Source organism: Nicotiana tomentosiformis, chromosome 5 (assembly GCF_000390325.3).
Source record: "Nicotiana tomentosiformis chromosome 5, ASM39032v3, whole genome shotgun sequence".
In the NCBI taxonomy this organism is placed as follows: Eukaryota; Viridiplantae; Streptophyta; class Magnoliopsida; order Solanales; family Solanaceae; genus Nicotiana; species Nicotiana tomentosiformis.
Window position 1 is genome coordinate 8,821,125 of NC_090816.1, and position 13,279 is coordinate 8,834,403.

The following is a 13,279-nucleotide window of genomic DNA, read 5'->3' on the forward strand; positions in this document are numbered from 1 at the left end:
CATTACAATTCCTAGACCCTACATGTGAAATGATATGTTGTTGTTAATTGTTTTTCTTGTTGATGACATCTTCCCATTTCAAATTTGAAAACTTATCGTTAATATCATCAGACATAAGATTAAATCTAATGAAGCAACGTGAACATCATACACACGATTCCTCGTAAAATTCAGAAAATAATAAGCACAAATGTCCAATAAGCTCATCTCTCCAAACAAAACACATCTTTATTCATGTATAATTTCTCTTTTAGTGGGAAGCTTTCGCTTACTTTTATTATGCATGTAGGAATCAAACATTTCTTTAATTTCCTAACGTTTAATTCCCTGATCCAACTTCAAGATATGATTTTGCTATTCGGCCATCTGCTCCTTTTGGGTAAAATCCACCTGGTTTCTTCTCATTTTCACTTCCGTACACTATTCGTAGTATTTCCTCTGACATTCTATCATAGGAAAGCGAGTATTTATCTCCTGCTAATATATTTCCTCGTATTTTCCCTTTAGCACCTACTGCTGGATTCACTTTGAGTCCTTCATCTTTCAATCCATGGCGTCCCAATTTGTTTCTCAGCTCTGATATCCGGTTTGTGAACTCTGCTACTGTTATTCCATAGGGTTCCACGTTCTGTCTTCCTCGCTTGTAAAGCAATGCTCTCAGAATTGCGTCTTTACCTAATTCTACTCCCAGTAGCCCTGTTAATAGCTGCAAATTTTGGTTTTGTATTAGAAGTATTACAGTTCATCAATTTGAATGTAATGAAAATACTCCATGCATGCGTTTTGTTTTATGAGATGAGATCTGACTGGACATGAAATTTAAGATAGTTTCTATTACAACGACATTGTTCGTGTTAATTTGGTACACTTTGATTATTCTATCATATACTTATTTTTTTTCACCAGCATAGGTACCAGGTGATTTTGTCTACAAAACTTATGAAGATGGAATGTTTAAGATGGAATGTTTAATATATTTATGATAATGAGACGACTATTATAATAAGAGTTTAACTTTTATCTATGACAATATAAAGAATTTTTATATTTAAAATTAAGTTATCTAAATGATAATTACAACAATTGTCCATAAAGAAAATAGATCAGTAACCAAGAAAATAATATAAATTACCTGTTACAATAATTGTAACTAACTGATAGTATAAACATTCTTTACATGATATTGTCAGTGTATATAAGTTAAGTTATTAAACTAATGATTGAAAAATTAGGTTTTAAAAAGACAATGACATTGCAAGTAGCTTAAATTTAAATTCTTGAAACTTGTATGGATTTAAAATGATGGTTAAATGTTTTGCAACTTTCAAAAATTGAAATAATGCATGCCATGTAAATTGGAAGAAAGATAGTAGTAGTATTATCTTGAAAGATGTAGTTTAGAGAGTAATTTAAATTGATTACCCTTTTGGCTGTAGGGCTGTGGAGTTTAGGATTGGCCCCAACATATCCAGTGAGTCCAATATAAGGAATAACATACGAAGCAAGAAGATAATTAATGTCATTAGCGTAAGGATTGAAAGGTGGTTCTAGTGGATGTCCAAATGCATCGTTCATAACTGTTGCAAATGCTTCTCTGCTTAGATTTAGCAGAGGTCTTGGAAATCCTGTTACTGTATTCTTGATTGCCCTGCAATACAAATATGAAATTAAATCAATTCCTGAAGAAGATATGTAGGCGTGATGACGCCTATGATGCTCGGACTTTTCAAAAATATCGTCAGGTGTGTGTCGAATCTTCCAAAAGTGGTGTATTTTTTAACGATTCGACATGCGCACAACAATATTTTAAAGAATCCGTGCAATATAGCTTGACACTATAATTGGTTGAATTGGATAAAAAATATTTGAAACTGAAACCGAAAAAAAGTATTTTGAGATTGAAATTGTGTTTGAGTATGAATTTTACTTGAAAAAAAGTTAATTTTTTGTGAACTATTCAAATAAATTTCTCAATATTTTACTAACCTAATACGTCTTCCGTCTTATTTTATGTGATACACTTTTTTTCAAGTACGCTCCAAAAACATAGATATATACCTAACATGACCGACTTCTTGGAATCCGAATTGAGCAATGACATCTCTAATTAGAGGGCTGAGTTTTGCAATTCTAGCCCCAACAGGTGAGGGTCCACCATCTGCAAGTTAAGGTGCAAAGCTATCCAATCCATGGCCAAAAGAACCCCACAAGAAAAATTCAGCTTCCGTATACTCTAAATTCAAAGGAAATTCTAATAAATCCACATCCGAATTTGGCAGGTTAGAACCAATAGAAGCACAACTTGAACTTAGTAGTAGCAAAAAGAGGAAAATCAATAGTGAGAAATAAGCAAATATCATGGTTACAGCTGAAAGAAAGAACGAGCTAGAAGTGGAATGAAGCTTAAGCAAAGGAAGAAAAAAGAAACCAAAGCAGGAACAAATTAAAGCTGAGGTTTGGGTTTAATATCTTATTGTCTATATCTTAAGAATTAGTATTCTGGTTAGTTAGGCGTTGGAAAAGAGCAATTTTATTCATAGGCGGATTCAAAATTTTAATTTGATGGGTTCCATCTTTATAGTTTTACCACCGACCCATTAAATTGTTAATATTATAGTTAAAAACATAAAATTATTGAAGTTTTAGTGATTTTTACACACACATCATACATAGACATAGGCGGACCAAGGATCTAAAAGTGGCAGGGACATCACTATTGAATAAAAAATTGAGCAAACGCTGAAGTGCGAATCGAATCCAAGCAGCGCATTAAAAGTCAAGTTGCGCTCGCCAAAATCGACAATCAACTACCTAAACTTTGAGTCTTAGAGTGTCAATCAAAATATATACCCGTCATTTATGATATATGCCTCAGCGCAGCACACACACAACACACACATATATTCATGGTTCGGTTTAGGTCGGTTTTTCCCTAAAACGAAACCAAACCAAGTAAGTCGGTTTTTCAAATATTAGAACCAAACCAAACCAATTAAATTGGTTTTTGTCGGTTTTTTGATTTTTTCAGTTTTTTCTTAAATATGAGACATACACTACCAAACGCATATTCCGGCGACTAGATTTTCAACGTAACGCTATCAAACTAATTGCTCTTTGAGAAATCTATCATTTACCAAGATATATTGATGATAATTGACTCAAATAGTGATGAATAATTGAAGTACTCAATTAAAAATCGATTATTTTGAACATGAAATAAATTCTTGTACTTAGCAAAACAAAACTACCAATCAAACTAGAAGGCAAAGAATTAGATTATTATAATAGCAAAGAACTAGACTAAAAATAAAAATGACTAATATGTACAATAAAATTTCAGAAACTTTATATAAAAATATACATATATATAAGTGTAATAATAAATTTAAATAGCTACTTTTATAGTCAGTTTGGTTCGGTTTTTTCGGTTATTTTTTTATTAAAACCAAAACCAAACCAAATTTGATCGATTTTTAAAATTTAAAACCAAAACCAATCCAAACCTAAAAAGTATCGATTTCTTTTGGTCGGTTGATTTGATTTTCGATTTGGTTCGATTTTTCGAATTTTTATGAACATATATATATATATATATATTGTTCACCTACTACACGAAGGTAGTAGGTTAGCATTGTATCCATTTTTTACTTTACTAAAATATCCCCTAGTTTTTAATTGTTGCTTCATTACTGATAGGGGTGTTTTCGTCCTTTCGACAAAAAGCTAAATTTTGCTCTTATTTCCAATTTCTTTCTCTACAACTCATATTTTCTCTCTGCGGCAGAAATCCTCACTATAATCCCCTACTTTCCATTTTCATCTGATTCCCTTCACTTCCCAGACGGCCAGACTACTTAATGATCAAGAAAATATATGAATTCTAGGAATGATGCAAAAGCAGATAGTGACGGAATTGTATTCACCAATTTTTGTCAAGAGCAAAAAAAGAAAATAAGAACAAAAACAAAGGAGAACAGATCTCCAAAATACCTTCCAATGCTTCTTTTGACAATAATGTTATCTTCATTTTGAGCTCTAGCCAACATTTTCTTACGACCAGTTTCATTCATGTTAATGGGATAGTAAAAACCCAAAACGAAAGAGAATATATATTTCAAATTTTTTTGTTGTATTGGGATTCTAGCATTTCAAAAACTAAATACTATTCCTGTCACACTAAATCCCATGGGTCCAAAAAGCTTTAAGAAGAGAAATTATAGTTTATCTTTAATCTATTTCCCATTTTTGTGCGTTGCTATGGGTGGTGAACAGTGGAGTCACCATTGACGAGGGTGAGAGAGAGGAAAAGAGAGGAGAGGAGAATCAGTTTTCGATTTTTGGGTAAAAAGACGCTAAACTCCCTCTTATTAAAGTGTTGTTATTGTGTTGATAAGGACATTTTAGTGAAAAAGTGGGTACAATGCTAACCTACTTCCTAGGTTAGCAAGACCTCTATATATATATATATATATATATATATATATATATATATATATATATATATATGTATGTATAGTTATAAAATAAAGATCGTAAAGGAAAAAACAAATATAGAGAGAAACTGATATATTATTCAAACTTCAAACTTATATACAAAATGAACTGAATTCTTTTCTAATTATAGAAGAAATGAAGTTGTTGTGTAAGCTGCTACTGCAAGCTGCTGTGTAAGCTACTACTGCAAGATGCTGTGTAAGCTGCTTATAAGTTGCTACTCTAAGCTACTGTGTAAGCTGTTTGTAAACTGCTACTGTACCTGATATAGATAATCTTCTACCATGATAATATTTATTCATAATGGAGTACCGAAAGGATAAGCTTCTTCAGGAGGCTTATTTCCAATAGAGTACTAAATAGATAAAAATATTTACGACGGAGTCTCATATGGATAAGCTTCTTCAGGAAGCTTATTTACAACGGAGTACTAAATGAACATCCATAATATAATATATTTATAACACTCCCCCTTGGATTCATTAAAAGATAATGTGCCTCATTAAAACCTTACTAGGAAAAAAACTTGTGGGAAAAAATCCTAGTGAAGGAAAAAGAGTACACATATTTAGTAATACGCATTGCTAGCTGCCTCATTAAAAACCTTATAAGGAAAATCCTATGGGAAAAAACCTTAGTAAGTTAAAAAGAGTACATCGCGTATTTTACTCCCCCTGATGAAAACTTTGTTTCAAATATTTGAGTCTCCGCATTCCAATCTTGTATACCATCTTCTCAAAAGTTGAAGTTGGTAAAGATTTAGTAAATAAATCTGCCGGATTATCACTTGAACGGATTTGTTGCATATCAATGTCTGTATTTTTCTGAAGATCGTGTGAGTAGAATAATTTTGGTGAAATGTGCTTCATTCTATCTCCTTTTATAAATCCTCCCTTCAATTGGGCTATGCATGCAATATTGTCTTCGTATAAAATTGTGGGTCTTTTCTCACATTCCAAACCAAATTTTTCTCGAATAAAATAAATTATTGATCTCAACCATACGCATTCCTACTTGCTTCATGAATATCTATTATTTCAGCAAGATTTGAAGAAGTAGCAACAATAGATTGCTTTGTGTAGCGCCATGATATGATAGTACCTCCACATGTAAACACGTACCCAGTTTGAGATCTAGCTTTATGGGGATCAGATAAATAACCTGCATCTGCATAACCAAGAAGATCCCCACTATCTTTATTAGCATAAAACAAACCCATATCAAGAGTACTCTTTAAATATCGCAATATATGCTTAATCCCGCTCCAATATTTCCGTGTAGGAGAAGAACTATATCTTGCTAGTAAATTAACAGAAAATGCTATGTCAGGCCTTGTAGCATAAGCAAGATATATTAGTGCACCAATTTCACTGAGATAGGGTACTTCGGGACCAAGGAGTTCCTCATCCTCTTCTGGAGGTCGGAACAAATCTTTATTCATTTCAAGTGATCGAATAACCATTGGTGTACTCAATAGGTACGCTTTGTCCATGTACACACGTTTTAAGACCCTTTCTGTATGGGTAGATTGATGGATAAAGATCTCGTCTGCTAAATATTTAATTTGTAGATCAAGACAAAGTTTTGTCTTTCCAAGATCTTTCATCTCTAATTCTTTCTTAAGATATTCAATTGCCTTTTGGAACTCTTCTGGAGTTCCACCAAGATTTATGTCATCAACATAAACAACAAGTATAACAAATTCTGAATCCATTTTCTTTATAAAAATATATGGACAAATAATATCATTTATGTAACCCTCTTTCAGCAAATATTCACTTAGGCAATTATACCACATGCGCCCATATTGTTTTAAACCGTACAAAGATCTTTGTAATCTGATTGAGTACATTTCCCGAGATTTTGAATATGCTTCAGGCATTTTAAATCCTTCATGGATTTTCATGTAAATTTCATTATTAAGTGACCCGTACAGATAAGCTGTAACCACATCCATTAGATGTATTTCAAGCCTTTCACGTAAGGCTAAACTGATGAGATATCAAAATGTTATGGCATCCATAACGGGTGAATATGTTTCTTCATAATCGACTCCAGGTCGGTGTGAGAATCCTTGTGCAACAAGGCGAGCCTTGTATCTTTTAACTTCATTTTTATCATTCCTTTTTCGCACAAAACCCCATTTATGACCAATTAGCTTTATACCATCAGGTGTTTGGACTACTGGTCCAAAGACCTCTCTTTTAGAAAGTGACTTCAATTCCGATTGAATTGACTCTTGCCATTTTTGCCAATCAGATCTTTGTCGACATTCTTGACAGATCGGGGTTCAAGATTCTCACTATCTTGCATAATGTTAAGTGCAACATTATATGCAAAAATAATATCTACCACTATTTTAGATCGATTTAAATTAATCCCATCACCAGTAGAACTTATTAAAAGTTCTTCACTCACTTGCGTCTCGAGTTCATTGATTTCTTCAGGAATCTCAGAACTAATCAGATCTTGGGTCTCTTAAGGAGATCCGTTCATAATATCATTTTGATCATTTGTCGATTTTCTTTTTCTAGGATTTCGGTCCTTAGAACCCAAAGGCCTACCATGCTTAAGGCGTGCTTTAGGTTCACTAGCTCTCATGCTAGTAGATGGTCCTGTTAGGACATCAATTCGGATAGGCACATTCTCTACAGGGATATGTGACTTCGTTATCCTTTTCAAATCAGTAAATGCGTCTGGCATTTGATTTTCTACGTGGATCAAAGTGAGATAATGATGAAACTTTCCACACAATTTCTCTTTTGATTTCCTTTTTCTCTCCCCCTAATTATGGGAAATTTGTTTCATCAAATCGACAATCTGCAAATCGAGCAGTAACTAAATATCCCGTCAATGGTTCAAGATAGCGAATAATAGAGGGTGATTCAAACCCAATATATATTCCTAACCTTCTTTAGGGGCCCATCTTACTGCGTTGTGGTGGTGCTACTTGCACATATACAGCACACCCAAAAATTCATAGATAGGCAATATTTGGTTCATGACCAAAAACTAATTGTGACGGAGAATATTTATTATAATGTGTCGTTTTGAGACGGATACGTGATGCTGCATGCAAGATAGCATGGCCCCAAACGGTAGTGGAAAATTTTATTTTCATAAGTAGTGGTCTTGCTATCATTTGCAGGCGTTTAATAAATGACTCTGCAAGGCCATTTTGAGTATGAACATAAGCTACAGGATGTTCAACTTTTATCCCAACTGATAGACAGTAATTATCAAAAGCTTGAGATGAGAATTCTCCAGCATTATCAATGTGAATAGCCTTTATATGATAATCTGGGAATTGTTCCCTTAATCGAATTATTTGGGCTAATAACTTTGCAAACGCCAGGTTGCGAGATGATAGTAGGCACACATGAGACCATCTTGAAGATGCATCTATTAGGACCATAAAATATCTAAACAACCCACTTGGTGGGTGAATAGGTCCACATATATCCCCATGTATACGTTCTAAAAAGGCAGGGGACTCAATGCCAACCTTCATTGGTGATGGTCTAGTGATCATTTTACCTTGATAACAAGCATCACAAGAAAATTCATCATTTCTAAGAATCTTCAGGTTCTTTAATGGATGCCCACTCGAAGTTTTAGTAATTCATCTCATCATTATTGATCCAGGATGGCCCAAATGGCCATGCCAAAGCACAAAAGTATTTGAATTAGTAAACTTCCGGTTTACGATAGAGTGTGCTTCAACTGTACTAATCTTTGAATAATATAAGCCAGAAGATAAAGTTGGTAACTTTTCTACAATGCATTCCTGGCCAGAAATATTCTTTGTAATACAAAGATATTCCACGTTCATTTCATCCATTGTCTCAACACGATACCCATTTCGGCGGATATCTATAAAACTCAACAAGTTTCTTCGGGACTTGGAGGAGAATAATTCATTGTCTACAATAAGTTTTGTTCCCTTAGACAGAAATATAGTAGCCCTTCCAGAGCCTTCAATCAAATTTATATTACCAGAAATTGTAGAAACATTTGCTTTTTCTTAAGCAAATAAGAAAAGTATTTCTGATCTTTGAATATGGCATGAGTTGTTCCACTATCAATTACACAAATATCTTTGTGATTGGTCTTTGATCTAAACATAATTTGGGGATTATCCATATTCTTCATAATGACATAAACAATATAAATATGATAGTAAACATCATTATCAAAGCGTAACTTTTATTTATGTACAACAATTACATAACCATACTATCGACTACAAACAACCAAAATTAAAATATTTACATTTTCTTCAGATTCACCACCGATCACATGACTTGTTTCTCCTTTCGGGAGTGCAAAATAATCAGCTACATCCAAAGGCATGAAGTCTAAATTATCTTCAAAAATAAAATTTACTTCAGCATTTTTCTCTGTCTTCTTCAGGGAGGCTTGATAAAGCTCAACCATGTGCTTTGGCGTACGACATTTACGTGACCAGTGCCCTTTTCCTCTACTGACTAGTGACCAGTGCCATTTTCAAGAAAACTTTAAAACTTATATTTTTACAGCCGAACGTCCGAATCACGCCAAATCAACTCCGATTCTCACCAAATTTGGCAGACAAGTCATAAATATTATAGTGGACCTATACCGGGCTCCGGAACAAAAATACGGACCCGGTGTCAATAAATCTAACATCAGTAAATTCTTAAAAATCATTAAGCTTTCAAAACATTAAGTTTTTAACAAATTCCATATCTCGGGCTAGGGACCTCGGAATTCGATTCTGGGCATACGCCCAAGTTCCAAATCATAATACAGACCTACCGGAACTGTCAAAACACTGATCCGACTCCATTTGATCAAAATGTTGACTAACGTCAACTCAATTGAGTTTTAAAGCTCTAATTCACATTTTGATCCATTTTCACATAAAAACTTTCCGAAAAATTTTACAGACTGCGCACGCAAGTCGAGGAATGATAAATAGTGATTTTCGAGGTCTTAGAACACCAAAATATTAAATTAAAAGATGACATTTTGGGTCATCACATTCTCCACCTCTAAAACAAACGTTTGTCCTAGAAAGGAGGTAGAAAAAGTACTTGAGCTGGTGAATAAGTGTGGATATTTACTCAGTTTGTCCGAATTGGACTCCCAGGTAGATGCCTCTATCGGATGACCTCTCCATTGCACTCGAACTGAAGGATAATTCTTAGACCTTAACTGTCGGACCTGCCAGGCTAGAATAGCCACCGGCTCCTCCCAAATCTTTGTCCAATTGGACAGAGCTGAAATCTAACACATGGGATGGATCACCATGATATTTTCGGAGCATGGACACATAGAACACCGGATGAACTGCCGATAAACTAGGTGGTAATGTAAGCATGTAGGCTAATTCACCCACCCTTTCAAGAATTTCAAAGGGTCCAATATATCTAGGGCTCAACTTGCCCTTCTTTCCAAACCTCATTAAACCTTTCATAGGTGAAACCCAGAGTAATATTCATTCTCCAACCATGGATGCAATATCACGAACTTTACGGTCGGCATAACTCTTTTGCCAAGACTGAGCTGTGCGAAGTCGATCCTGAATAATCTTGACCTTATACAAGGCATCCTGTACCAAATCGGTACCCAACAACCGAGCCTCTCCTAATTCAAACCAACCAGCTGGTGAACGCTATCGCATTCCGTATAATGCCTTATATGGAGCCATCTAAATGCTCGACTGGTAGCTATTATTATAAAAAAACTCCGCAAGTGTCAAGAAATGATCCCAAGAACCTCCAAATCCTATAACAAAAGCGCGAAGCATATCTTCCAATTTTTGAATGGTGCGCTGTGACTATCCGTTTGTCTATGGATGAAATGTTGTACTCAACTCAACTCGCGTGCCTAACTCAAGTTGTATAGCCCTCCACACCGTGAAGGCGGACAATCTCACGAATGTAAATTTCAGCTAACCTCTCTAAAGAATAGGTAACTGCCACTGGAATGAAATGTGCTGACTTGGTCAACCTGTCCACAATGACCCAAACTGCGTCAAATTTTCTCTGAGTCCGTGGGAGTCCAATAACAAAATCCATAGTGATACTTTCCCATTTCCACTCAGGAATATCTAACTTCTGAAGAAAACCACCAGGTTTCTGATTCTCGTACTTAACTTGCAGACAATTCAGACACTAAGATACATATGCCACTATATCCTTTTTCATTCTCCTCCACCAATAATGTTGCCGCAAATCTTGATACATTTTAGCGGTACCTGGATTAATAGAATACCTGGAACTGTTTACCTCTTCAAGAATTAATTCACAAAGCCCATCCACATTAAGGCCCTGCATTTGAAGAATTCCATCTTCCCCCACAGCAACCTATTTAGCATCACCGTGCCGCACCGTTTCCTTAAGGACACGTAAATGAGGATTATCATACTATCACTCTCTGATGCGTTCATATAAGGAAGACCGAGTGACTGTGCAAGCAAGAATCTGACTGGGTTCTGAAACATCTAACCTCACAAACTAATTAGCCAAAGTCTGAACATCTGCAGCTAACAGCCTCTCACCAACCGAAATATACGCAAGACTGCCCATACTCACAACCTTTCTACTCAAAGTATCGGCCACCACATTGGCTTTTCCGGGGGGGGGGGTGATACAAAATGGTGATATCATAGTCTTTCAACAATTCCAACCATCTTCTCTGTCTCAAATTAAGATCTTTTTGTTTGAACAGAAACTGAAGGCTACGATGATTAGTAAATACCTCACACGAGACACCGTAAAGGTAATGCCTCCAAATCTTCAGCGCATGAATAATGGCTTCCAATTCTATGTCATGAACATGATAATTCTTCTCGTGAACTTTCAACCGTCGCGATGCATATGCAATCACCCTGCTATCTTGCATTAATACTGCACCAAGCCCAATGTGAGATGCATCACAATATACTGTATAAGATCATGAACCTGTGGGTAATACCAACACTGGTGCCGTAGTCAAAGCGGTCTTGAGCTTCTGAAAGCTCAACTCACACTCGTCTGACCATCTGAATGGAACACCTTTCTGGGTCAGTCTGATCAGTGGTCTTGCTATAGATGAAAACCCTTCCACGAACCGACGATAATAACCTGCCAAACCCAGAAAACTTCGAATCTCTGTAACTGAAGTAGGTCTAGGACAGTTCTGAATAGCCTCAACCTTCTTAGGATCCACCTTTATGCCTTCCGTCGATACAACATGCCCCAAAAAGGCAACTAAGTCTAACCAAAATTCACATTTTGAAAATTTGGCATATAACTGATTATTCTTCAAAGTGTGAAGAACACTCCGAAGATGCTGCTTATGCTCCTCTCAACTGTTGGAGTAAATCAAGATTTCATCATTGAATACAACCACAAAATAATCCAAATAGGGCTTGAACACCCAATTCATCAAATCCATAAATGCTGCTGGGGTATTTGTCAACCCAAATAACAGCACTAAGAATTCGTAATGCCCATACTGAGTCTGAAAAGCTGTCTTAGGGACATTAGATGCCCTAATCTTCAACTAATGGTAACCAGACCTCAAATTAATCTTTGAAAATACCTTGGCACCCTGCAACTGATCAAATAAGTCATCAATTCTTGGCAGCGGATATTTGTATTTGATAGTGGCTTTGTTCAACTACCGATAATCTACATCTGCATAGAACCATCTTTATTCTTTACAAATAGTACTGGTGTACCCCAGGGTGAGACACTAGGTCTAATGAATCCCTGATCAAGCAAGTCTTATAACTGCTCTTTCAATTCTTTCAACTCCGGCGAGTCCATACGGTATGATGGAATAGAAATGGGCTGTGTGCCCGGAGCCAAATCAATACATAAGTCAATATCTCTATCGGGTAGCATCCCCGAAAAATCTACAGGAAATACTTCTGGAAATTCACGAACAACTAGTACTGAGTCCATAGAAGGAACATCCGCACTGGGATCGTGAATATAAGCTAAATAGGCTAGACACCCTTTCTAGACCAGACGCCGAGCTTTCATATAAGAAATAACCTTGATGGAAGAATAACCAGGAGTTCCTTTCCACTCTAACCGAGGTAACCCGGGCATAGCTAGGGTCACTGTCTTGGAATGACAATCCAATATAGCATGATAAGGTGACACCCAATCCATACCTAAGATGACATCAAAATCTACCATATTAAGAAGTAGAAGATCCACACTAGTCTCAAGATTACTAATAGTAACCACACACAAATGATAGACATGATCTACTATGACAGAATCTCCCACCGGTGTAGATACACACACAAAAGCACTCAGAGAATCACAAGGCACAACCAATTATGAAGAAAAATAGGAGGACACATAGTAATAAGTAGATCCTGGATCAAATAGAACTGAAGCATCTCTATGGCAAACTGAAATAATACTTGTGATCATAGCATCGGATGACTCAGCCTCAGGCCTAGCTGGAAAAGCATAAAATCGGGGCTTGGCCCCACCACTCTGAACTGCGTCCCTAGGACGGCCTCTAACTTGATGGCCTCCACCTTTAATGGACTGACCTCCACCTCTAATGGACTGACCTCCACCTGTAATGGCCCGACCTCCACCTCTAGCTGCCTACCCCTACCTCTAGCTGGCTGAGCAGGCGGTGAAGCAACCGGTGCCGTTATGATGACACGAGAATCCTGCCGGGATCTATTACTCTCCAACCTAGGGCAATACCTCCTGATGTGACCAATGTTCCCACACTCATAACACCCATCTTGATGTCGTGGCTACTGAAGCTGAATTTTACCCGAATG

General features: G+C 36.2%; 1 pseudogene; it reads right to left on the reverse strand.

Moving 5' to 3' along the window:
* Nucleotides 1-319: 319 nt before the first annotated feature.
* On the reverse strand, nucleotides 320-2,419 carry LOC104098213 (desiccation-related protein PCC13-62-like; annotated as a pseudogene).
* Between the last annotated feature and the right edge of the window lie 10,860 nt (nucleotides 2,420-13,279).